Below are 26637 nucleotides of genomic sequence, written 5' to 3'. Positions count from 1 at the left end.
CAGTAACTGTTTCCTGAAATCAAGGAGTCTGAGGAGTTGGGCGGAGTTCCCATTTTCACATGTACTCAGCTCTCAGCCTGCCCTGGTGCTGGGTGAGGAGCTGTGTTTCCTTAGGATCAGGTCTGCAGTAAAAGGGACTGATCAAACAACACTCCTTTTTGACCTTTCGTTGTGAATGCTGCTCCACCTTCAATTTGCCATGCACTAAATGTATGCATCAGCTAACAAGGATGCAGATTTTTAAATGTGTATTTCAGCTTTAATCCCATCAACCTCAGTGGAAATACAACTCAGCTTGCATTGCCTCCTGAAAATGATTTACAAAAAATATTTACATGCTTCACACATTTGTACATCTGACATCACGCAAAGTATGGAACAATTTACAGATGTGCAAAATGTTCCATAGAAAGCCTAAAATGCTGTTAACAATCTGGTTGAAAAAGAACCAAGATGGGAGAGATTTATCAAAACTGAAAACTGATGAAAGGAGTCAAGAATCCAAATTTTGTCACGTTACCAACTTCTGTAATAAGTAGCTAATGGTGAGAACTGGAAACAACTGGGTACTCTTATTAGGTGACTAATAAAAAATAAAATCTATTATTGTAATTTGAGCATTTTATCAAAATTACGTCTAATTTCTAGATTCCAACTAAACGAATGACACATTTAGAGAAGTGGTTCTGCAATATTTTAAGTGCTACAATTGTTCCTGCTTATCACACTTCAGGACATTAAGATGAAGCCTAGAATCAATTCAGTCAAAGATTCACCAACTAGCCATTTATCTATGACTATGTAAAACAGCAAAAAGGAAAAAAAAAAAAAAAAAAGATTTTCTTAACCAATTCAAAGAGGAATTCAGTTTAAGTACAGGGAGCAATTAAAATCTATGACTGACAGAGCAGGTCATCCAAATGGCCTGTGTACCTGTAACCTGATACACTAAAGCTCATAAAAGTGTCATAACAAACAACCTGTCATCTTAAGAATATTTTATGAGGCAGTTGGCTTCCGGAGGAATTGTAGGAAGTTATAGCTCAGGCTCAGGAACTGTCTTTTCTGTTCTCATCCTAAATTTTGGAAGCCAGACTGACATTGCTGAGATGGGGTAGCACTAAAATGGGCAAGCTTATCCATATGCTTCAAGAGAAGTCCAGTAATGTGAAAATTCTCAGTTAATAGGAAAGCATTTCTCTGAATTGTTTCTCCAGTTTTTCTTGGCATTTTAATAGATGCTTTGGATCTGTTTTCTTTTTCTTTTCTCCAAGATCCACTTTATTTCAAGGTAAGATGCTAGCTACTTATTTGTAAAGAGAATTTCATTTTAACTTACTTGTTACCAAACTTATGGAATAAAACAGAGGACTAAAGTGAATACTTTTGTTTGCAACCTTGCTTAGGAAGAACTATATTTTTCACCTCTTTTTTCAGCTTCTCCCATCACAGTTTTTCTATTTTACGTATATTCTCATTAAAATAAAACTTAATGACATTATTTTTATATACTGAATTTTTCACCTATAACCTCCTTCAGTTTACCTTTGAATGCTCAGGTTCTAGCTCAGTGCTTAGGATATAGGAGGCAATAACTACATATTTAATTCATGAATTTCTGAGAATTATGTTCTTTCTTTGATAGTATACAATCAAAAATAGCATTTCTAACTATAAAAATGTAAACATTTTTGAATTTATATAAACAGAGAGTAAAAAAGTGCGCAAGGCTAAGAGGTGAGGGAAGTAGAAAAGGTTGGTGAAAGGGTTCATAATTTGAGTTATAAGATGAATAAGGTCCAAGCATCTAATGTATAACATGGTGACAACAGTTGATAATATTACTGAATAACTGAAATTTGCTAAGAGAGTAGGACTTCAATATTCAAGAAAGAAAGAAAGAAAGAAAGAAAGAAAGAAAGAAAAAGAAAGAAAGAAAGAAGGGAAGGAAAGGAAAAGAAAGGGAAGGAAAGAAAGAAAGGAAAAGGAAAAAGAAAAGAAAAGAAAAGGAAAGGAAAGAAAAAAGAAAAGAAGAAGGAAGGTAGGAAGGAAGTGATGGTTGTGTTAATTTGATGGAAGGGAATCCTTTCACAATGCATACACATATCAAATCATCACATTACACCATTTAAATATCTTATTTGTCAATTATACCTCAATACAGATGGAAAAAAATTTAAGTGACACATTTTTAATGAAAATCATACTATGTTTCTTTTTCTACACAGTATTTTAATATATTTATTTATGCCCTGTTCACATTCACACTCAGTTCACATTTAGAACTAGGCAAGGTATTATTTTAGTGGAAAATAATAATGCCACCTGATTCTGTTAATGCATTAGTAGTTACTGGAAATCAACAGAGATTGAAAAAAAAGTAACCTAAGGAAAAAAAAAAAGACTAAAGCAAACATACTAAAATATTTAATAAATGTGTTGAGATTGGTATTAACAACATTTACCAAACTCTGAATGCTGAATATTTTGCATAAACTCAATGTTTAGTCCTAAGTATAAGAAACATAATTTTCACTACATGAACCTAATATGCTTGATAAATTTAATGTTAATTTTTATCATGTTTTTATAATACTGTAAATGTTAATTTTAATTCCAATTTCCAATTGTTCATCGCTATACTACAGAAACATATTTTTGAAAGTACTGATTTATATTGTGTAATTCTCCTAAACACTTACTCACTCTATTTTCTTTTTATGAATTCTTTATGTTTTTCATATACATGATCAATTCATAATAAAAGCAATTTTATTTTTCCTTTCTAATTAGTATGTCTTATTGTACTAGCTAGGACCCCTAGTATAATGAACATTTATCTTGCCTTGTTCTTGTTTTTTTTAGGGTGTGTAGTGGGTTAAACAGTGTCCTTTCAAAATTCATATCCGCCAGGGATCTCAGATTATGACATTATTTAGAAACAGGATCTTTGCATTTGTAATAAGAATTGAGGTGAAATATAGTGAATAAAGTGAGCTCTGAATCTGATGATAGCATCCTTATTGGAAGCAGAAAATGACACACAGAGAGACACACAAGGAAGCAAGCATGTGAAGACAGAGGCAGAAACAGGAGTTATGATGCCACAACCCAAGAATGTCAAGAGCTACAAGAAGCTGAAAAAGGCAAGAAAGGTTTCCTCCAAGAACCTTCAGAGGAAGCATGACTTTGCTCATATGTTGATTACAGGCTTTGACTTTCAAAGCTAAGAAAGAATAAATTTCTGCTGTTGTGATCCACCACATTTATTGTAACATGTTACAGCAGCCTTAGGAAATGAATGCAGTGGGGAACCACTTCGTCTTTCACCATGAAGCATGAAGTGTGCTATTGAGTTTTCATACATACAGGTCCTGGGCTTTAAAAGGCAATATGACAGGGAGGAGGCAAAAGTCTTGGGCCTCACGGGGGTCAGACATATGGCACAGAAGGGCACTCCCTGGTGAGTTAGCCAGGACAAAAACACAACCAGCAGAAAGTTAGTGGCATTATTTTTCAGCCTTGGTCTCAGTTCCAGAAAAACAGAATTTTTAAAAGCATATGTCTCCTCTGATACAGACTATCTGAAACCATCTTGAAAAACACAAAGTTGGAGGACTTAACATTTCCAATTTCAAAACTTAGTACAAAACTACAGTAATCAAAACAAGGTGGTGATGACACTAAGACTGACATACAGAACAATGGCACAAGGACTGGAATTGAGGGTCCAGAAATAAATTCATACATTTAAGTTCAGTTTATTTGCCAGAAGGATGCCAAGACCATTCAATGGGGGATGAACAGTCTTTTCAACAAACAGTGCTGGGACCAGTGGCTATCCACACGCTAAAGGATAAATTTGGAGCCTTACCTCAGATCATGTGTAAAAATTAACTCAAAATGGATCAAGGACTGGATGTAAATGTTAAAACTATAAACTCTTAGAAGGAAACATGGGTGAAAACCTGCATTAGCTTGGATTTAGGCAGCAGTCTTTTAGATATAACACCAAAAGTAAAACAACAGAAGAAAAATTAAACTTCATCTAAACTGAAATTTTTGTGTTTCAAAGAGCACGACCAAGGAAGCGCAAAAAAAAAAAATATGGAAGAAAGTATTTGCAAACTATTTATCTGATAAGGGTTTAATAACTAAAATATATAAAGGAAGCTTACAACTCATAACAAAAAGACAGATAACTAAAAATTGAGCAAAGGACTTAAATAGACATTTCTCCAAAGAAGATAAACTGCAAATGACTAACAAGCACATGAAAGGACACTCAACATTATTATTAACTATGGAAAAACAAATCAAAACCACAATGAGATACAACTTCACACCCACTAAGATGGTTATTAAGAAAAAAACAAAACAGAAAATAACAAATAGCAGTGACAATGTAGAGAAACTGGAACTCTCTTACACTGCTGGTCGGAATGTATAATGGTGCAGCTATTGTGGTAAATAGTTTGGCAATTCCTCAAAATGTTGAATGTAAAATTACCACATGGCCCAGCAATTCCAAGCCTAGTTTTATACCCAAGAGAATTGCAAACATGTTCAAGAAAGTTGTACGTGCATGTTCACAGCAGCATTATTCATAATATCCCAAAAGTGGGAATACTCAAAGGTCCATAAACTGATGAATGGAAAAACACATGTACTTCCATACAATAGAATGCTAGTTAGTTATAAGAAGGAATGAAGTACTGTTCTGTGCTACAACACAGATGAACCTTAAAAACATTACTCTAAGTTAAGGAAGGCAGAGACAAATGGCCACATATTTTATGATTCCATTTATGTGAAATGAATAGGCAAATCAATAGACATATAAAGTTGGTTAGTGGTTGCCAGGGGATGAGAGGAGGCAAGAATTGAGACTAACTGCTAATATGAACAGAGTTTCTTTTTGGGGTGATGGAAATATTCCAAAATTAGACAGTTATGATGAGTGTACAATATAATGAAAGTATTACTAAAAATAATGGAAGTATTAAAGAAGTACATGTGTTCTTTGGCAACTTCTAATAATAAATTTTCATTTATATGTTTGAGGTTAGAAATTATACTACCTGTATTTCACCCCCTCCAAAAAAAGATAAAAATTTAATTTAAACAATGAAGGTAGCTTTTATTGGACTTACTCTTGGATAGATAAAAACTGTGAATTCTGTGTGTAAGGATTAATTTTGGCAAGAAAAATCAAAAGCATAAAGCTGAACATGATATAAAAGATATAAAGATGTCTTGACTAATTATGTAATTCCTGTTATACCTGAAGAATTCTTACTATAGAAAAACTTGCCAGAATTAATAAGTGAATAAAGCAAAGTAACAGAAAACAGAATAATGTAAAATTAAATAATATTCCTATTATGTTAGAGACAAACATTTGCAAAATGAAATTAGATTATATATACCATTTATGATAACCTCAAAACACAGAATTATTAGCAAAATAAATTAACAAACAAGTAGATCACTCCACTAGATCAGTGAAACCCTCATGGTATATACTAAAGCCTACTTTACTGCCCTTCCCAACCTCATGCTCAGTCACACCACATCAGTAACTAGAAATGAATCATAGGAGAATTCATGTCATGAAAATTGGCAAATGCTACACATGAGAGCTGTGTGTCCTAAACATTTATCAGCATAACCACTGAGAATAGTTAAATAAATAACGAGATATTCAATGTTTATGGATTAGTAGACTCAATATTATTAATGTATTAATCATCAATAATTGATTTGTAGGTTTCATGCCCATTCAAGCAACTTTTTTGGTAGAAAATAGCAAAATTGTTTAAAAATGTAGATAGAAATACTAAAGACATATAATAGCCACAACAAAATTATAAAAGAAAAATAAAATTGAAAGATTTCTAAGGACACAAAATGCACTAACCATTAATAAATTGGCCCTTATAAAAATAAAAAATACTCTCTTTTCAAAAGACAATGTTAAGAAATGAAAAGAGAAACAAAAATATTGGGTAAAATATATACAATATGTATATGTAAGAGTATAGTAATATCAGGACATATAAAGAACACCAATAATACAATGATGAAAAAACAAATGATGCAATAAAAATAGGTGAATGTTTTCAATAGGCACTTACCAAATAAGACAAAAATAGTAATATACACAAAAAAGGTACTGAATGTTATTCAGTTACAAGACCCATAAATTAAAATCACAATGAAATAAAATATTGTTACTAGCATACCTAAAATAAAAAGTAATCACAATACTAAGCACCATAGGATGGTAAAGCTACTGAAACGCTCAGAGAATTACTATGGGAATGCAAAATAGTATCAACACTAAAGAGAATTATGAGACAGTTTCTCATACTCTTAAATATTTACCTTACCTCTGACCCCATAATCCCACCCCTAGCCATTTACCAAATAGAAATACTAATATAGTCACAAAAATATGTCTCATGACATATTGAAACACAGGTGAACATGACACCAAAACACTGGAAAAAATATCTAAACATGAAAATAGCACAGAAACAAACAAATAAAAATGAAATATATGAAAAAATGAGGTGAAGAAACAGAGAAACAGATTAGGAGATTCAACACAGATCTAAGGACAGAGTAGTTATATTAGAAGAAATAATGGCTAAGAAAATTCTGAAACTGATGAAAAACATCAATGATCAGATTCAAGATTTCTGTGTCCTGTGCAGAAAAAAACAGAGACCACCACCAGACAATAGGGTGAAAATGCAGACCAAAAGCAAAGTCAAGATTTAGAAGCAACCAAAGGAAAATGCAATTTGACAGTTACTTAACTTTTTAATATCAACAATAAGCAAAAACTTTTAAAGTGCAGAGTGAAGAGAGGACGTATTATTTTTATAACATTATTATGCAAAATTGCAAAGAGTCTTTACCATCAAAAAACCTTCACTAAGAGACACTTTTAAAGTAAGTACTTCAGGAAAAAGATTTCAAAAGGAAAATATAAGATTCAAGAATGAATAATAATGAACAAAAATCACATTATTTATTTGGTTAAACCTTAACAAACATAAATAATATAAAACAATAACGTATAATTTGTGGGGCAAAGAAAAAAATAGCAAAGAAATATTTGACCAAAATAGCATGTAAATTGCAAGGAATTAAATGAAGTTAAAATACTCTTGGATTTTTGTTTTATTCAGGGAGATAGTAATGATAGTGCTTAATTGTAGATCTTGTTTAAATGTGTATCAAAATTTCTATAATAACCACTAAAAGAATATTAATAGGCTAAATGATACTAGAACAATACTAAAAAAAGATACTAAAAGAAAGTGTATAACTTCCAAATAAGTGATGAGAAAATAGACAAAATTTACAAAACTGATCATAAACTAAGCCTGGATCTTTTCAGTAACACAAAAGATTTGATATGCTAAAAAAAAAAACTATATACTCATAAAAAGGAGCTGAAACCTAAAATGCTCGTATTAAAAAAGACGGAATAGATGAATTAAGAAATTGGAAAAAGAATCCAACTATATCCACATAAAGCAGAAGGAAGAAAAACAAAGAGCAAATATTTCTGAAGTAAAACACAAAAGTATCCAAGAATAAAATAAGCGATTGAATGTGGTGGCTCTAGATTGAAAGCTGAGGGCGGAGACACAATAACCCAAGAACTGCTCAAGTCAGTCCTGCTGTGTCCTTGTCCACCTACCACACCTGCCTAGGTCACTGCTTCCTTGTATCTGAGCTGGTGCAAAACAGGACCCACAGAGTGGGTGAGAGAAGGAAAGAAGGAGAGAGCACACAGAACTGGGAGCTAAGCTTGAGATGATTTCCAGTGCCACTGCCACCTGAAATAAAGGAGTGCCACATGGCAGCTGGGATTGTGCTTTTGCATTTACCTGGAAAAACAAACTGCTCCTCCTAAGACTTTGCAACATCTCTGACTAGGGCATCGTGCATTGCCCAGGCTTTCAGATGGGGGCTCTCAGCCGTTACTAACTGCTTGAAATATTTATGGTTTTACAGTGGTGTTTTACGATGTATATGCTCCCACAGGCCTTGGTGAGTAGTGTGCCTTATGAATTTATTGAATTTCAAAACAGATTTATATATTTCCTTTTGGCTATGCTTTATTGGGTGCTTGCTCCTAAATCGACGCATAGAAGATGGTGCCGGCTGGAGGGTAACTTGCCAATCTCCACAGGCTAACGAGCAAAGTGAGAAACAGCAAAACATTTCAAGCTGAATGGAAATTCATCTTGGGGTAAGCACACAACTGAGAAGAGGAATGCTGAATGCTTGCTTATGAGTAGTGTGCTTGTAAGAGACACTTGCTTAATCTCACCTTGTAAATGGAGTTGGTGACTCACAACTTATGCCCAACATGGCAAAAGAATTCACGTTGCAGAATATTATGCAAAATGCAGGCCTGACAATGGGTAGTATATTATTATATTCTAATACACCCTAAAAAGTTGAATAAAATAGAAATTGATAAAAAGACTTTTCAGAAGCTCTCATTTGCAACCTCTCATACTACCAAAAAATCTTATACATGTGTATATATGTTACATATGTATGTATTCATATATATTCTTATATAGAAATATACATGCTTTTCCAAGTAACAAGGAATAAAACCATTTTTACTGTTTTGATTAATGAAAGTCCTTATTATAGTTAGTGTTTCTCTTCTCATAATAGAAGTATTTCTACATCACTCGAAATTTAAAAATGACCCTTTCTTCTACAACTTGGATAACTGGGACAGGGAAACACGAATTTTTTGGTGGGGGTAGGGATCTTCTTTGAGTCAGGCATTTGGTTGTCACTTCCTTCTAAGAAAAAAATTTCCCAGAGAATAGAAAATAATTACAAATGTTTGGTCTGAGGTCTTTGAAAGTATATCTGACATGAGCTCTTTTATGCTCACAGATTCAGACTGAATTCACTGGAATGACAGTAGCATAGCTAAAGGGTTTGCAACACAATTTCCCATCAGACAAGAATCTTGGAGAAGCAGGTTAAAAGGATCCTTTTGGTTTCTTTCTGACATTTCCCTCTTGAAAGAGCCAGGATTAATATTTTTAGTATTTTTAAATTTAAACCAAAAAATGTTTAAAAGAACAGATAAAGTTATATATGAAGGTCAGTTATGTCAGGAATAGGAAGATCTTAATACTGCATTCATTTCTAGGCAATCATGACATGTTCTATAAATGTATGAAATAAAGACAGAAATCATAGTTCAAGGGCAAATTTTCTATGGATTTAGAGTTTTATACTTTCTTCTTTTGTCCTATGAAAGTGCTATATAAGACAGTGTCTGATCAGAATTACTTTCTTTACAGTCATAGAGCAAGAGAAGTTTAATCTGAAAATCTACCAGCTACGTATTTCATTAATATATGTATTATTCTTTCTGGCGGCCACCTGAGATGGGTGTGATATTTAAGTGCCTCCAGGCATTGTATGCTGTCAATAGTTTTGTATGTGCATCTCTGGACTTGAGGCTCTGATAGATCTTACTGTACTCTTGTAAGAAATTGAATACATTTCTTTTGTTATGTGACTCTGACTTCCATTCTACAACTCAGAGATAAAGAAGAGAGGATCTTTACTCTCAAAGCCTGACTTGGCAGTTCCTCAATTGATGTCTGGAAATACCTGATAATTGCTAATCAGCATATTGTATTAGTTCTTTTTTTTTTTTTTTAAGTTTTGCAGGAATTTTTTCAAGCTTCATTGAGATATAATTGACGTAACATTGCATAAGTTTAAGGTATACAGTGTGATGACTTCATATATATACATATTGTGAATTACCACAATAACATTACTTAACACATCCATCATCTTATATAGTTATAATGTGTGTGTGTGTGTGTGTGTGTGTGTGAGAGAGAGAGAGAGAGAGAGAGAGATTTGATAACTTTTAAGGTCAACTTTTTTTAGCAACTTTCAAATGTAAAATACAGCATTGTTAACTACAGTTACCATGTGGTACATTCCATCCCAGGAACTTATTTGTCTTATAACTGATACCCTTTGACCACCTCCACCCATTTCCCCCACTTACCCACACTCTCTGACGTAGGGAACCATCAATCTATTCTTTTTTTTACAAGTTTGGTTTCATTAGATTCCAAATATAAATAAGATCATATGTACTTGTCTTTTTCTCTCTGACTTGTTTCACTTAGCACAATGACTCAAGGTTTATTCATGTTGCTGCATAGTGCAGGATTTTCTTTTTCAAGGCTGAATAATATTCCATTATATATTTTTATATATATATATGTATATGGAACTGCATTATTCATTCATCCATCAATGGACACTTAGGTTGTTTCTATGTCTTGGCTATTACAAATAATGCTGAAACATGGGGGTGCAGATATCTCTTTGAGACAGCGATTTCATTTCCTTCAGATATACACCCAGAAGTGGAATTGCTGGATCATATGGTAGTTCTATTTTTTTAAGATTCTGAGGATTCTTTGTATGGTTTTCCATAGTGACTGTACCAATTTGCATTCCCACTAGCAGTGCGCAAGAGTTCTCTTTTCTCCACATCCTTACCCACAGTTCTGTAAGTCAGAGATTGGGCATGGCAAAACTGGATTCTCATCTTGAAATCAGAAGACTAAAATCATGGTATCAAACCAGTCTAAATCTGCAGTTGGAGGCCCTGGGGGGAAATCTGCATCCAAGTTCATTCTTCTTATTGGCATAATTCAGTTCCTTGCAGTTGGAGGACTGTGCCCCCGTGTCCTTGCCATGTGTCAGCAGGAGCTACATTCTTTGACATTTAGCCTCCTCCAACTTCACGTCAGTAATGGTGTGTCAAATCCTCCTAGAGCTTTGAATCTCTCCCTCTTGGGAGAGCCCAGGCCCTTTTAAGAGCTCATCTGATTACGTCAGGTGCAGATAAATTTCCTATTTCCTTTCATAAAGATTTGGGCCCTTAATTATATCTGCAAAATACCTTTACAACAGCTCCTAAATCAGTGTTTGATTAAATAACTGATGCAATTAATTACTTAGAACTAGTAACTGAAGATACTGAGGGCCAACTTAGAATTCTGCCTGCCACACATATATTTGAATATTTCCTTAACAGCCACTTGTTACTTCCAGAATCAGCTCATGCTGTATTTTATAAACACAAGACTAGCTCCTTTCTTGACTATGAATTCCTTGATGGCAGCATGCATGTTTTACTTAGTTTGGTACTTATACCAGGAACTCACACCAATCTTTGCACAATAAATGATAGTTTGTTTTATTTTACTTTATTTTTTACTGACATATAGTTGATTTACAATACTGTGTTAGTTTCTGGTGAACAGCAAATTGATTCAGTTATACATATGTATACATATTCTTTTTCACAGTCTTTTCCATTATGGTTGATTACAGGATACTGAGTATAGTTCCCTGTGCTATAGTAGGACCTTGTTGCTTATCTATTTCATATATAGTAGTTTATCTATTTCATATACAGTAGCTTGTATCTGCTAATTCCAAACTCCTAATCTATCTATTCCCCATCCCTTTTCCCCTTTGGTAACCATAAATTTGTTTTCTATGTCTGTGAGTCTTTTTCTGTTCTGTAAATAAGTTCATTTGTGTCTTATTTTAGATTCTACATATAAGTAATATCATATGATATTTGTCTTTCTCTTTCCGACTTACTTCACTTAATGTGATCATCTTTTTAAGTCCACCCATGTTGCTGCAAATAGCATTATTTCATTCTTTGATAGTTTGATAGACAAATGAAAACTCACATTTTCAAAAAAAAAAAACTTGCCTATCCGGCTAAAAAGTCCATTTCTGCAGATCTAATTCATCCTGCCTTTTTGGAGTCACAAAGAACACAGCTAATCTCTATTTCAAATATTTTAAATCATGATATTTTCCATCTTTGAGTTTTTTCATCTCTAGAACACATATCTCTAATGTCATCGTCTTTCAATCAAAGCATGATTTTCAATCACCATTATCATCCTATTAATATTTTCTTGGACATTTTAATTTACTTTGATTTTAGTGCCTACAACTGAACATAATTCTCTCTATGCTTTTAGCAATATTGTTGTGATTTATTTGTTTATGCAAAGTGCAATAAGGTTATCATTAGTTGAACTAGAACTCCATACCTCTACTGAAGCAGTTTAAAGTGGCAATAGCATTTTTAGAAATCATATTAAAAAGGTTGACTCATTGAGTCTATAATCTATAGTTTATTTTATCTTAACTTTTTTACATGTACTACTCTGAATTGTGACTCCTCAAAAGTAGATACTTTTAGGTCCAAAGTATATTGATTCTTATTAGATTTCATCATTAGATTTAGCCTCTCATCCAAAGACTTTAATAGTTCTTGAGATCCTGAATGTGGCCATTGAATACATCACTGGTACACCTTATCTTTCTTTTCTTTCTCCCTAAAGGGGTTCGGAGCATGTCGTCCAAAATATGCTGCTTTGACATATTGACAATTTTGAGTTCAAAGACTTGAGAAATATCAGATGCAAGAAGAGCACTCTGACCCCTATTTTTTCTTCCTAAAAGCAAAAGAGAAAACCCCTAGACAGAAGGTGCCTTCCCTGTACCTGGAGAGAGGAAAATATTCCTTTCACCAGAGAGGTGACTGAAGGCCAAGAAATCTATACAAAAAACCTTGTCAAGCTAGCCCCATCTTCCTAGTCACTTCTCCACAACTAACTACCCGTAGCTCAAACCATTTGTCTTATCAATCCTTCACAAACTTACTGTTTCCTTGCCTGAAAGGCATAAAAGCTTTTTGCCCTGGCCACTTTTTTGGGTCTCCAACCTCCCGTGAAGGCTCCTGTGTACAGGTAAAATTTTAATAAATCTTGTGTGCTTTTCTCCTATTAATCTGTTTTATAACAGTTTAATTCTCAAGCTCATTCAGAAACCATGAAAGAGTAGAGGACAATTTTTCTTCCCCCACATAGTCACAGCCCCATTGTTTGCATGTCCTTTTCAATTTACATCTCTCACTTACTCAAGTATTCTTTTAACTAAAATGCAAACTCAAATAATACCAAGAAGAACAGCGGTCTGGCCTCTATTTTGACCTTAAGAAGCAGCATTCAGACAGTTACCAAGATACATAACTGTATTATTTCCCAGTAGATATTTCCACCTTTCAGCTAAAATAACTTTTAAATACTTATACAATTCGGATAAATTATATCTACAACACTTTCTAACCAACCAAATGAGTTATTTCAACACTACTTGTCAAAAAATTACTATTAAACATTAAGAAGGTGAGAGGAGAGTATAGCTCAGTGGTAGAGTGCATGCCTAGTATGCATGAGGCCCTGGGTTCAAGCTCCAGTACCTCCATTAAATAAATAGATGAATAAACCTAATTACTTCCTTCCTCCCATCAAATTAATATAAATAAATAAATAAATAAATAAATAAATAAATAAATAAATTCTTTTTAAAATTAAGAAAACATTTATTGAACATCAGTTCTAACCTAAGCGTTGAATTAGAAGCACACAAAAATTAGAATTTTGCTATGCCTTTGTTTTTCCACTTAGTTAAACAGATACGGCCTGCCTACAGAAGGCATGTTTTGAGATATAATTAACTTAGAAATGTGAATTTGACCATAAAATGGGAAATAAATAGTATTTCAATTTTTTTTCAGAATTGTTGTATAATATATGTAGACAAATGTATTTTATACGTCTTTTTCTGAAGTATCCACATATAATTTTTATTGAATTTTTAGATACCCATTATTTACTAGTTGATGAGAATTTACATTTCCTTCTTATTAGCATTCCATTATTATCCATAGTGTTTAATTTACTGATTGGGCTAATAATTGGTCCACCCGTCAATCATGTACTGTATCCTGATACAGGAAGCATACTATGCTAGGTAATTCTTAGTTAATTTAAAGATAAGTAACAAGAGCTTTCCTCACAGAACTTAAAAATGTGATATGTACCACTAGAAAATATCACCAATGTGGGAGACAGAGAGATCACATCCAGGTACCACCTATTCAATAAACTCTTATCAAGAATTTACTATGTGTGAATAATTGTGATAGGCACTGGAGATAAAGAGATAAAAAACAGTCCCTATCTCTAAGGCCTTTACCATCTATGCATAACATCATAAATATTCTCCTGGAACTGGCGGCTTTTGAGCTGCTCTCTAGGCTATATGGTATGCATGATAAATTTGTAGCAAGGAAACATTGAAGGTAAAAAGACAATTTAGAGGCTATCAGAATAGTCCAGGCAAAAAATAATGAGGTTATGAATTTAGGTAACTGTTAGAAAATGCATAGTTAGAGGCCAGATGTGAGAGGACTGACTGGACAAAGTAGTCACTGAATGCAAAGGAGAAGAAATGGAATAAATCAAACATGCCCCATGTTAATCAGTGTGTCTATGAAACTGATTCTTTGACTAGAAATACAGGATTTAAGGAGAGAAATTTAAGATTAAATATCCCTTTGAGATAAATGACTATCATGAAAAAGATAATCCTTTTGAATGATCTGGAATGATCTGAAACGATAGAATATTGTATGTTGTCACTAAATTTTTAATTCCCAGGATGCTTCCTTACACGTAACAGGGGTTCGGATACTGGAGAAGCAATACAGCATGAAGGTTAGCGGTCTAGGCTCTAGAATCAGGCTGCATGGATTTGAATCCTTACAAGCTGAGTGAAGTGGGCCAGTTGCTTAACAGTATGTACCTCTGTTCCCTCATCTGTAAAATGAAGAACCTCAAAAGATTCTCATGGGGAATAAATGAATTAATACACTTTAAACAATGCTCGGCACATAATAAGCACTCAACACATCCACCCTTTAACCTATATTGCCATCTGGACTAGATTCTTGAACGCCAGGCTTAAATATACAGCTGACTACTTGACATCTAGCTTAAACTCAACAGGTACAAAAATGAATGTTTTAGGTGCAATTCCTCTCTATCTACCTAAAATGAACTTGCTTCTTTCCCTATATTTCCTTTGGAGGAAGCTGCAGTTTCGGAAACCTGAAAGTCTCTTTCTCCCCAGATACACCTAATCAATTAGCAAATCCTGAAGACTATTTCCTTATCAGCCTCTGATCTGTCCTAATTATTCTTACTCATAGCCATTTTTTTGTTCAAACCACACTAGCTCCCTTATGCAGCACTACAGTAGACACCTATTTGGTCTCTGGCTTTCACATCTTCCACTACATATTTGCCTAGACAATATCTCTAAAATCCAAATCTTATCATGCCATTTCCCTGATTAAAACACCTCAGAAGCTGGCCATCCCTTATGATACAGAATAGACTTGTCATAAAAAGATCTTCTACCTCCTCTGCATGCTTGGGATCTTGTGTATCATGACATTTTTACTCCAATCACAATCTCCAGCGACATCACACTACTGACAGTTCTCGGACAGAAACAAGATGTTTCCAGCCTCCCATCTTCACTTACACCATTCCTATTGGTGGTGATACCCATTCCCTCTTCTCCTTAGTCTTCCTAATTCTATGGAAGCTATGGTCATCTGTCAAAACTCACCTCAAGGGTCACCTTTTCTCTGAAACCTTATGGATTATTCTTCCTATCATCTGTCTAGCACTTTCTGTGATCTGTCTTCTTGGAAGCCCGCATTATAACCTGCACATTTGCCTATCAGACCACATGTAAACTTAATTGAATCAATGTACTTAAATGTGTGTTCTACTTCATTAACTTTCAAATATACTTACGTGAATTTGTAACACTGCCTAGTACATAGATCATGCAATACATGTAGAATAAATGTTTGACACATAACTTTATAACTTTATAACTAACTCAGTTAAGGTGACAGCCATAGTTTTCATAAAAGGCAATTAATAAGTCTAGAAAAAGTACTGGGGATGGGTTAGGATTTCTAGTCCCTTAACAGATTCCTAAGGTAAGTTATAAAGCATAATGCTAGAGAGAAGAACATTTTTTATAAAGAAACAAAAGTGAATTAATTTTAAGTTCAAAATCATTTGTTTGGTAGTTGGCATAAATTATTCCCTTCACATTTTGATCAACTCTTTCCAAAGTAAAAATGTCATCAATAGAATTTTACTTCCTGTTGTGTTCTTCCTAAACTTAAATTTCTACTAGTAAATTCAACCTGATTAAAACATCTTAAAACATCCTATTAGGTAACTTATAAAGTGGGAAACAATTAGCAATTAATATTTTCTTAAGTTATGTGCCTCTCTTAATAATCCTAGAGGAACCAAGTAACAACTGTAATAAACTTTTAGATCTTATTTCAAAAGATAATCATTATTGAAGACTATCTTTAACTCCTATAAATTTCCAGCCAAAATATTTCATGTTCCCCTTCCTTTAATTCTGAAATGTTTCATTTATATTCTAAGTGAAATAATATTTTAATCAGAGAAAATATAAATGTATTTTCTCTGAAAATAGAGGAAAAAAATATTATAGTACCACAACACAGAAGTCATATAACAATGCAAATTACTCTATTCAAGATTTTTCACGTTAACTCTCAGGTCAATAAATAACATAGAAAAGACTCTTTCAGACCATTTAAACCTTTCTAGTGTAGAGTCTCATTTACTCTGTGACTCTAAGTTCTAATAAACCAAGTTATTTTGTAAACACAATCAGTATCTTGGTCCTTTTACAGGGCAAATAAGTTATTGGCAAATTGGTACATTTCCCAGTTAATGGCATAGAATTAAATTAAAATACATCATATAAATGGTATTAATACACTCTGTGATTGAATCGCTTAAGAAAAATGATAATTAAAGTTATGCACCACTGAGTTCACCAGCAAATGCCCAAACTGACATAGGAAACTTAAAAGACAATTTTTTCCACTTTACAAATTAGACTGCAAGTTAGTGGTAGTATTCAAAAGAAAACAAATTTCTACAAGATGAGTACCTTACTAGTTTGCAAAACTACTACATCAGATAACAAGAAGCAGGTTCATGATAAAGGGCACACCTGAATCCCAGAGACTAAATACCACCACAGTTTTTGCTTTCTTTTCAATGCTTAGCACCACAAAGGAGTTCTCCAAATTTCAGCTTCAGTTCTGTTAATTCACTTAGCATTCACTCCTCACTCAACTCTAGTTTGGATTTTCTCTTCTCTGAAATGAAAGTTCTCTTGCTAAATTTATACATGGTCTTATGTTATGACACCAAAGAATCTTCCAGCAGCACATGGCTGAGCACAATTCTCTCCTGAGCTTCTGAGCCACTCCATTCCCCATGCCGCCTCCTCCACCTTTGGCTGCTACTTTGGAGTCTCCTCCTTAGGCCTCCACTGCCTAGACACTACGAGATAGGATTTCTTAAAGCTTGGTCACGGGATGCTTTCTCTCCTCTCTTCCTAAGCAATCTCAACGATGATTACAGCTCTATTACACCTGGTCTTCTTCTGGTGTCTCTTTCTCATGAATGCGCCACCAGTTATCCCATCAATTTTAACTACTCAGTAGCTCTAAGAGCTACCCATTCCTTTTCCTTTCAAACTGTCATCACTCAAGTACAAATAGCTCACCCTTACTAACACAATTCACATCCTAACTGTCCTCCCTGCCTTCTTGTTCTCTCCTGATGAGTTCTCTCTACTGATGCTAGAGTTTTCTTTTCAAAATGTGAATGGATACCATCCCATCATCCTTTAAAAGTTAGAAAAGACTTTCCATTGTTTTTAGGATTAGAATAAAATTTTAACTTGCCCTTCGGGGCTGTATGGTCTTGCTCTTACTCCTCTAATCTCATCCCACACCAAAACCCCACCTTAGACTCTGCCTCAGACACACTGCTTTATTTCAGGTTCTTAACCCTGATGCTCCAGCTCCCACAAGATCTCCACAGAGCTTCTTCCCCACACAGCATTCCTTAGCCCAGTAAACTCCTCCTTATTCTTTAGATCTCAGCTCACTGGTCATCCAGTAGGAAACTTTTTCCATTACTCCTCAGATACTCCTATATGTTTATCTTTGTGGGAAGTTCCAAACTTATCCCAAGGAATTGTAGAAAATGAAACTGACTGAAAATAAATTAATATGTCAGTTTACCAAGTCTGCTTTGTTTCATCCTCTCATGATTTTTTTTTTAAGTATTTAGCTACTTGGAATTGTTAGGCTTGGAGACTCACTTAATTTCTTGAAGAATCAATTTAATAATCTTAACCTGAATTGTACTAGATTATATTGAAAAGCCACTTACCTTGTGTCAATGAATTTAGAAGAAAATTCTCATGGTTACCATTTTTATACAAGTAGTGTTTGTCTGCTGCCAGCCTGCCCTTTTTTTGAGTACTCCAACTTTCTTCTTATTTTTTCAAGTCCACTGAGTGGAACCCCTGGTAATTGACCAAGTTTGGAAAGAATATATTTTCAATGGTTTTTCTCATTTTTATAATAATTATATGTTACAAATTTTAATCTCCACAACTCATACTACGTTCCCCAGACTCCATATGGATTTGAGGGAAAAAACATGTTTTAAAAATAAAACCTTTGAGTCTTATCATCAGAAAAATGTCTAGGAATTATAACCTAGGGATAACCTAGGAATTTTAATCTTATCCAGACAAGAAAGCCTATTTTATACCTTGTATTTACAATGCCAACCTCAGTGCTAAGTTTGGTATTCAATTTTTTTTAATGTTTTTCCTTGTAATGGATGTGGAATATTTTATGAGAATAGTGTTTTGTGGAATATTCTCTAGGAAGGAATTTTATTCAGAAAATGTGAGAATACAAAACATCCTTAGTGTATTATGTGATAAAGATTGAGTACATAGCAATCATATTAACAAACATCTCTGAATATGTGAGTACGTCCATGAAAAGTAACAGAAAATTCTAATACAATCAAACAAAAAATATCAAAATAAAACAAGAAGGAACACTACACTATGAGATATTATAAAAATAGGAGCAGAATCTGAATAATGCAAGGAATAAAAATGCAGTCTAGAACAGAGAAAGGACCACAGCAGTCTAAGGGTTTTCATAAATTTCTTAGCAGGAAAAAAAAATGGGGATTATTACAAGAACCACATGCGTATTTGTACTAATTTTCTCTTCTAATATCTTTTAAGGAGCTCTATTGAGAATCATACTCTTCATCATACACATTTCAGAGTACTGATTCACTTACATTAACAAATCATTTCCTTGTCTTCTTTATCAAGTTCTAAGCTATAAAAATCCATCCAGATGTTACATAAGATCATCTGGCTTAAGTGGACTAGGCTACTGCAGTCAAAATTCCAGCACTAATTGTAGCAAAACAGGCAGCATCATCCCTTAAGGGTTACTGCCTTCTCCTGGCCTATTTTTGTCTGGGGAGGCAATTTCAAGGCAATCTGGATATTTCTCTGGCGTGTCCATTAAAAAGGGCTATATTGTAGAACTTGTGGAGTAGTTCTACAGTGCTGAAAATCAGTAATAAAATTTTCACCTTTCTTCTTAGTCATGTAGTAAGAATTTACATACAATAATTTTTCTATTCTCGAGAGATATTTTAAGACAGCTCAAGCTATTAGCAGCTTACTGTATAACCCTATAAGGTCATGTTCAGAAACAGGCTCACTATACACACACACACATAAACACACACACATACACACACACACATACACGCACATACATCCTGATTCACCCAAGGATGAACATTCAGAAATTCACACATGAATGTTTTGATTTATTGCAAGAGGAATAGAAGAGGCCTTGTTCCAGAAAATAGAAGACTTATCAATTGATTTTATGAAACTGTGTTACCCTCATGCCAAAAGCAGATAAAGACAATATAAACAAAGAAAATGAGAGACAAATATCCTTCATGAATATAAATGTAAATACCTTAACAAAATATTGGCAACTAGAATTTAGCAATATATAAAGGAATTATAAATCAATACCAAGTAAAAACATAAACAATCTAATTAGAAAATGAGCTAAAGACACACCAAAAAATTTACCAAAGGTGGTAACAGATGGAAAATAAGCACATGAAATAATGCTGAACAATTTAGAAATTAGGAAAATGCTATTAAAACTGCAATGAGCTATCAATATACACCCATCAGAATGTCTAAAATAAAATATTGCAGCAACATCAAATGCTGGTAAAAATGAGGAGAAACTGGATCCCTCATAGGTTCCATGTGGGAAGGCAAATAGCTACTCTAGAAAACAGCTTTCCAGTTTCTTAAGAACTAAACATACAATTACCATGTGATCAGTAAATCGCCCTCTGCCACATACCTCAGAGAAATGAAGGTTGACTTTCATGCAAAAACCTGTACATGAATGTTTATAGCAGTTTTATTTGTATCAGCTAAAAACTGGAAAAAACTCAAGACCTTCAACAGGTGAATGGTTAAACCACAGTACCACCATACCATGGAACAGCAATAAAGATGAACTACAGATACACAGAACAACTTGGATGACTCTCCAGAGAATTCTGCTTGAGTACAAAAAGCCAACCCCCAAACTTTGTGCACTGTATGATTCTATTTACATATCATTCTTCAGAGAATTATGCTGAGTGAAAAAAGCTAGTCCCTAAAAGTTTGCATACTGTATGATTCTATTTATATAACATTCTCAAAATGACAAATCATAGAAAAGAACAGATTGGCAGTTGCCAGGGCTTAAGAAGGATGTAGGGGCATGTACAGAAACAGACTCACTACACACACACACTCACATATATTCTGATTCACTCAGAGCATTCTCAAATGAATGTGTTCATTTTACTGCAAGAGGACCAGGAGAGAACACGTTCAGGGTAGGACTATACACAGGCAATATGCCTTCAGTGGTTTCACATTCTCTTCAAACTTTTCTCCCATAACAGAAAGCCAACTTCAGTCTTGGGGTCTAACTTTTAGGGATGACAAGGACCTTTCCACAGACTATCACCCAATCTCTTTTTTAAAATATTATTTGTGGTAGCTTAAATGTTATGCCACCCAGAGATATATCACTTTAAACATGAATTTTAAAAATACCTGAGAACCAAAAGAATGTTTTTCTGTTGGTAAAATTGCCAGCACCAGGTTGTATAAAATTATTTGGGGTATACAGCTCTATAGGATTTCTTTAAAAATCACACTATGTAGACCATGCTGTTCTGGAAAATAGATGGGTGCCTCATATACTGGCAAAAATGTGTAGATGGGTGAGCACAATCAATATCCATTACTAGAAAAATAATTCGAATTCATGTCTATGTAATGGTGAGTCAGTTTTATTATTATATATATAGAGACAAAGAAAAAGTAGCACCCATAAGGCAAATTAAGCGCATTTTAAGACAACCTGCTAAAAAAGGCATCATAAAGCAATCAATTCACTTGGAAAATATTTTTTATGGAGAATACATGAAAGAAGAAGAGAAGGCTGAGTTCATCAGTAAAGCTGATCTTGCTGTCAACCCAAGACTATAGTGAGGTCCCTGGAGGATCTTAGATAAAAGCAGAGCATTTTTTTTTGTTTATTTAGGCAGAGTCAATTTTAATTGCTACGTTTGCACTGGCCTAGGGTAGAGCTTTCATTTATCAAACAAAATTAAAACTCTGTTTGATCAGCATTATGAAGCCAATCAAACTCCACAGTGATCTGAGACCAGTTTAAATCCACCTGGATGAGAAGGGAAGTTTACCAGGGAACTCTAAGCGGTCTTCATTTCCTTAAGTCTGAATCCAAATAGAAGCTCTGCTCTTCCTGTTAACTTGAGAAAAATATGAACCAGAGTGAAGAGAGCATCAGAGGCATCCTGGCTATCTTCCCAGCTCCCCAAGTCCTGCACCTCTCATCACACCGCTTCTTGTCTATTAAGGAGACTCAGGAAGGGATTTTGTGAGCTGCTGTCATAGGGGACTAGATGCTATTTAGCATGCAGGCTACTGAACCTGATCCCTGCTGAACAGGAGGAGACAGACCCAGAGACTGTCTAGTACGTGGTATTTGTGCTGTTTAAAATGCTTCAAGCCTTGGGTCTCTGGGAAAACAGAGAAGGAAAGATCATTTCTAACATTTTCCCTTTTCTTTCTGACAGCACAGTTCTTAACTCAGAGAGTTAGAGATGGGCAAGCACACACAATGCTATCTCAGCCTTCTTGAAATGCTAACCAAAGATAAAAATGTTATGCAGTGGTGTTTAAAATTTAATGCCATTTTGAAAACAAAAACCTTACTTTCCTAAGTAAAAATAATTACACTGCTAGATAATACTATAAATGCTATACATATGAAAGAAAGACGTTTAAATGCAAGTGATCCACCCCAACAGACTCCCTTCAACAGCCCATCCCTCCTCCCCACCTGTTCTATACAGGGAAAGAATAGAGATTTGTTTAAGATCCTTGTATTTCTTTTCTTCTAGAATGTTCTCTGGGTTTAAGCAAGAATATACATCATAAGCTATAAACTAGAATGGAGATTAGGAAGAGGATAACACAAGGGAAATAGCATGAAGAAAACATATTAACTTTATGAAAAAGAAAATGAAACCATCTTCTAAATGAGTTTTACACATTCTGAAACCTTTAAACTACCATCCATCTATAAAACGGTAAGGTAATATACTTTACAGATTTCTGGTAAATATATATATTGTCTGCCCCATTTGTGATACTGGTTTAAATGTTATTTTGAATATTAAATTTAAAAATAAAACTGAAAAATCCACAACCCTATAGGAGTAACCCTTCCTCTGGACACAAATTTCCTTTGAACAAGCACACAAACTTCCTTTACCACGGCACCTCGATTTTGAATTGAAAAGGTCACATTTGTGACTTGCTGCTCACCTCTCTACGTTTGACCTGTCTACTCTATCTTCCAGAAGAGAAATCAGTGGAGGCAATTACCAGCACAGTTTGAAGATTCTTCCAGACAGCCATGGTTGAAGAGTTAGCCTGAGCCATGAAATCCACCTCTCTCTCCCCTAGCTACCCACTACATGCGCATATACAATTAAAAGAACAGATAATATAATGGTAAACAATTTTCCACCAACATAACTGAGAAAAAATTAGAAATTTTTTTTTATCACTAACATAATTTACCAACTCTTCCTCATGAAAAAGTATTCAATTAGCTGTCATTAGAACTAATATTTTTCACTGCTCTGGAAGTCTACTGTCTCTAGCTTGCTTTCAGTTCTAAGTAGAGGAGTCTCAAATCAGTAAATGACTATCATTTTGATGATTTCATAAATAAAATTGTTATAAATATTTTTATTTGCTTCTAGTTCTTGTAAATGACAACACTTACCATTGTGATTAACTGCAGAAGAACTTGGGAACTGATAAACAGAGAAATTTGGGCTCTTTTAGATTAAGCAACAACATGTTAACAAATTATTTTAAAAGTTAGGTATGTTTTTTACATTCTTTTCTAGTTTACAATTTAGAGACTTTCTTCTAAAGTCCCATTTGTTGAAATCCTGAATCAAAATTATTAGTTCCAAAAAAAGGAAGGAATTAAGATACAAATAATTATTTTTTCAGAGGATAATCTGTTGATTTGGCATCTGAGCTTAAATAATAATTTCATACAATTTGGAAGCAGTTTTCATATAATTTCATGCTCTATGAAAAATCCATTTGGAAACCATGTGTGACATTTGTTATAAATAGTACATTTATACATACATTACTCTGTTTTTCCATTTTCATCAACTGCTGCCCAACATATTTCTAGGAGGGGCAAAAATCTGCCATCAGTCTGAAATTACTAGGATATGTGAGTTGCAATCTTTATTCAGATTTCCATAACTATGTTTTGTGCAGGGATCTTAAGAATATATTTCAAGAACCTATTGAAGGTTAGAGGATGTGCTTCTTTATGGCAGAGACCTTATTTTAAGACCCAGGTTTTTCTCTAATCCTTTCAAAGGATATTCATGCATGCATTGAATAAGAAATATGCTAAACGCTAGGAACGTATTTTAACCTTTGGTCAGGTTAATATGCTATTTTAATTGCTCTTTAACTGAGACACAATAAAGTTTGAAGGAAAAAATATATATATATATATAAATCTCCCAACATGGAGGTTACTCTTCCTTCAAGCAAGATTGAAGGAAAGTGAGAATGTTTTTTTTTCTTCCATTTCTTATTAATTGCATAATTCTAAATATTTATTAATGCCACAACACAAATCCATAGTATAGACCATCCTATACTATCTGCAGTGTTAAACGTTAGCACAAACATAGCGAAATTAATAAGTGATTCATCAGTTTTTCTTGAAGGTTAGCTATGACAAGAATGTTGGTTATTAGCTAGTATCCCTGGTTAGTGTGCTTTGCTAACTAAGCTCTATCCAAATTATACCTCTGTAGCTCACAAGTTACACATGTTGCTTTGTTCCAGGGTCTTATGATACACACAGAAAACCACTGTGTAAGTTTGTGTGTGTTAATGTGTTGCTGATCAAAAGAGCTGAGAATGTGTAGCTGAATCAATAAAAATCCATCACTAGGAATAGAAAAGTCAATTATATCTACTAATTGTGGGTCAGCAGTTTCATTTTTGCATATAGCCAAAATTACTGAAATTGACAAAAGAAAGAAAAAATATGATCTGCCTTTCTCTAACAATTTAAAGTCTGTCAGAGGATGGGAAGTGTGGGGAGGCTGGTTAATCACACAGCTATATAAAAACAAAAATAACAGCAATAAAAAATACACAGGCAACGCTGGCTGTGCTGCACAGAGATTATGTGAGTGGAACCAAAAAAGCCATTATTCTCCAGACTGCGCTCCCTTCTACATTCACTAGTGACTGTATCTCAGATTTTATCCATCACAAATACATGTATTACCTGTCACATTCATGATTCAGCACGTATGAGGAGGATATAGTTTCATATATTTTCATAGGACAGGAAATCATTTTCAACATATAAATTATCCCAAGAAAGGTTTATTCGTATGTTTTTGACATCATGATAATTTTATTTTTGCCTTCAATTTTATAGATTTGAATGTGGTGTTTAGAGATTAGTGTGTAAGGACAGGGTTAGGGAAGGGGTAAGATTATTAACTAATTACACTGAAATTATTACCCATTAATCTATTCACTTATTAAAGGAGGAGTTTAGAATTATTGATGCTTCTCTCTCTGATAGTTTATGCAAAGCACCGGACTTTCTGCCTAGCCCATAGCAGCATGATACCAATGACCATTAGTTCCTTTTATTTCTATCTTCATCTGTATTTGTAGAGTTGAAGGATCTCTCACTGGGCTTTGGGAAAAAATGAAGAGGTTCTGTAACATTCTAAAGCATTTATTTCAAACTCTTGTTTATTCTACAAATGTCTATGAAGTTGTTACTATATGCCAGATCTTATTACACCGGTGCAATCTGTAAGCAAATAAAGCACTGCAATGGGGTGCTGTGGACATTAGCAGAGATGGGAAAGGGATAATGTGCTTCCTTTAGAATAGTCTCAGAGGAGGGTTGGGTGGGGAGACAGTCAAATCAGAGAGAGAAGACAGTTTAAATCCCTACAGAAAGCGAAGAAAGCATGGAACATTCAGGGAACTGAAAGTACTCAAAGGATTCTAGGAACTAAATGGATCCTGTGAAAGTTACACTTCAATGAGTATACCTATAAAGATCAATCAAGATCCAAAATTGCCAAGTATGGGAAATCTGGATTAGCTGTAGAAATCTACATGAAAAAGAGGGCTATGGTTTATTAAACTATGGGTGAATTTGTGCCACATAAATAGCCAGTTGTGACCACAGCTAAATAAATGGCTTTTCCGTGAAGTAAATCCAAAACCTCACGTTATCCTTTTTTAGAAATTACTCCTTTTACATCATTACAGAGGTGACTGAAATATTATTTATTATATTTATCCTATAATTTTTCTTAATGAAAATAAACAATTTTTTATGAAAATAGTTCAAACTGGTATATCATGTTCATGTTATTTATTTTATAATATTTCTTCACTAAACCAATTTATTCTTCACTGAACTGGAAATAATTTAGTGTAAGTCAGTCTAATGCTACATGATGCTTGTTAGTGGCCAAAGCTGCAGATTAGATACTGAATAAGCCGAAGGGGATGCTGTCATTTTCCCTAACGCACATTAACAAAGAGTTTACAGGCCAAGAATATTCATTATTATACACAGAAACAAAATAATCTCTTTAGAAGTATATTTATTTAGATATAACTTTATGATGCTTGACCTTCACTGAAAACACTGCCATGCAGAAAATCACTAAGATATTTTTAGCTTAAGTTCTCTGAAATCTTTTCCTCTGTACTTCTAATATTTCCTGAAGAAGATGAAAGGCACATTAACTATCTTTCTAAATAGGAAAAAATACCAGGTAAAGGAATCTGTTTTCATATTCATTTGAAAGCTTACATTTTGGCCCACCAAACATTTAGGTCATGAGAGTTTCTGAGCATGGTTGAAACAATCCTCGTTTTCAAACTTTTATATCTTGATGGAGAACTTCAAATTATTTTTCTTATTGGTATTTTTCTGTAATTTTATTATTTGGCTTACAGAAAATTCTAACC

At 34.0% G+C, this 26637-nt stretch overlaps 1 long non-coding RNA gene and 1 other non-coding gene across 2 annotated transcripts in view; one reads left to right on the top strand and one right to left on the bottom strand.

The window, feature by feature from the left end:
* The window catches only part of LOC116154394 (uncharacterized), a 437010-nt gene that overhangs the window by 206914 nt on the left and 203459 nt on the right, over nt 1-26637 (bottom strand). The gene's annotated exons all lie outside the window — the stretch shown is intronic.
* Nucleotides 13320-13392, top strand: TRNAT-AGU (transfer RNA threonine (anticodon AGU)). Its single transcript has one exon. It is a non-coding gene; the product is annotated as a tRNA-Thr (tRNA).

Source organism: Camelus dromedarius, chromosome 2 (assembly GCF_036321535.1).
Source record: "Camelus dromedarius isolate mCamDro1 chromosome 2, mCamDro1.pat, whole genome shotgun sequence".
NCBI lineage: Eukaryota > Metazoa > Chordata > Mammalia > Artiodactyla > Camelidae > Camelus > Camelus dromedarius.
This window is presented reverse-complemented; position numbering and strand designations above follow the sequence as displayed.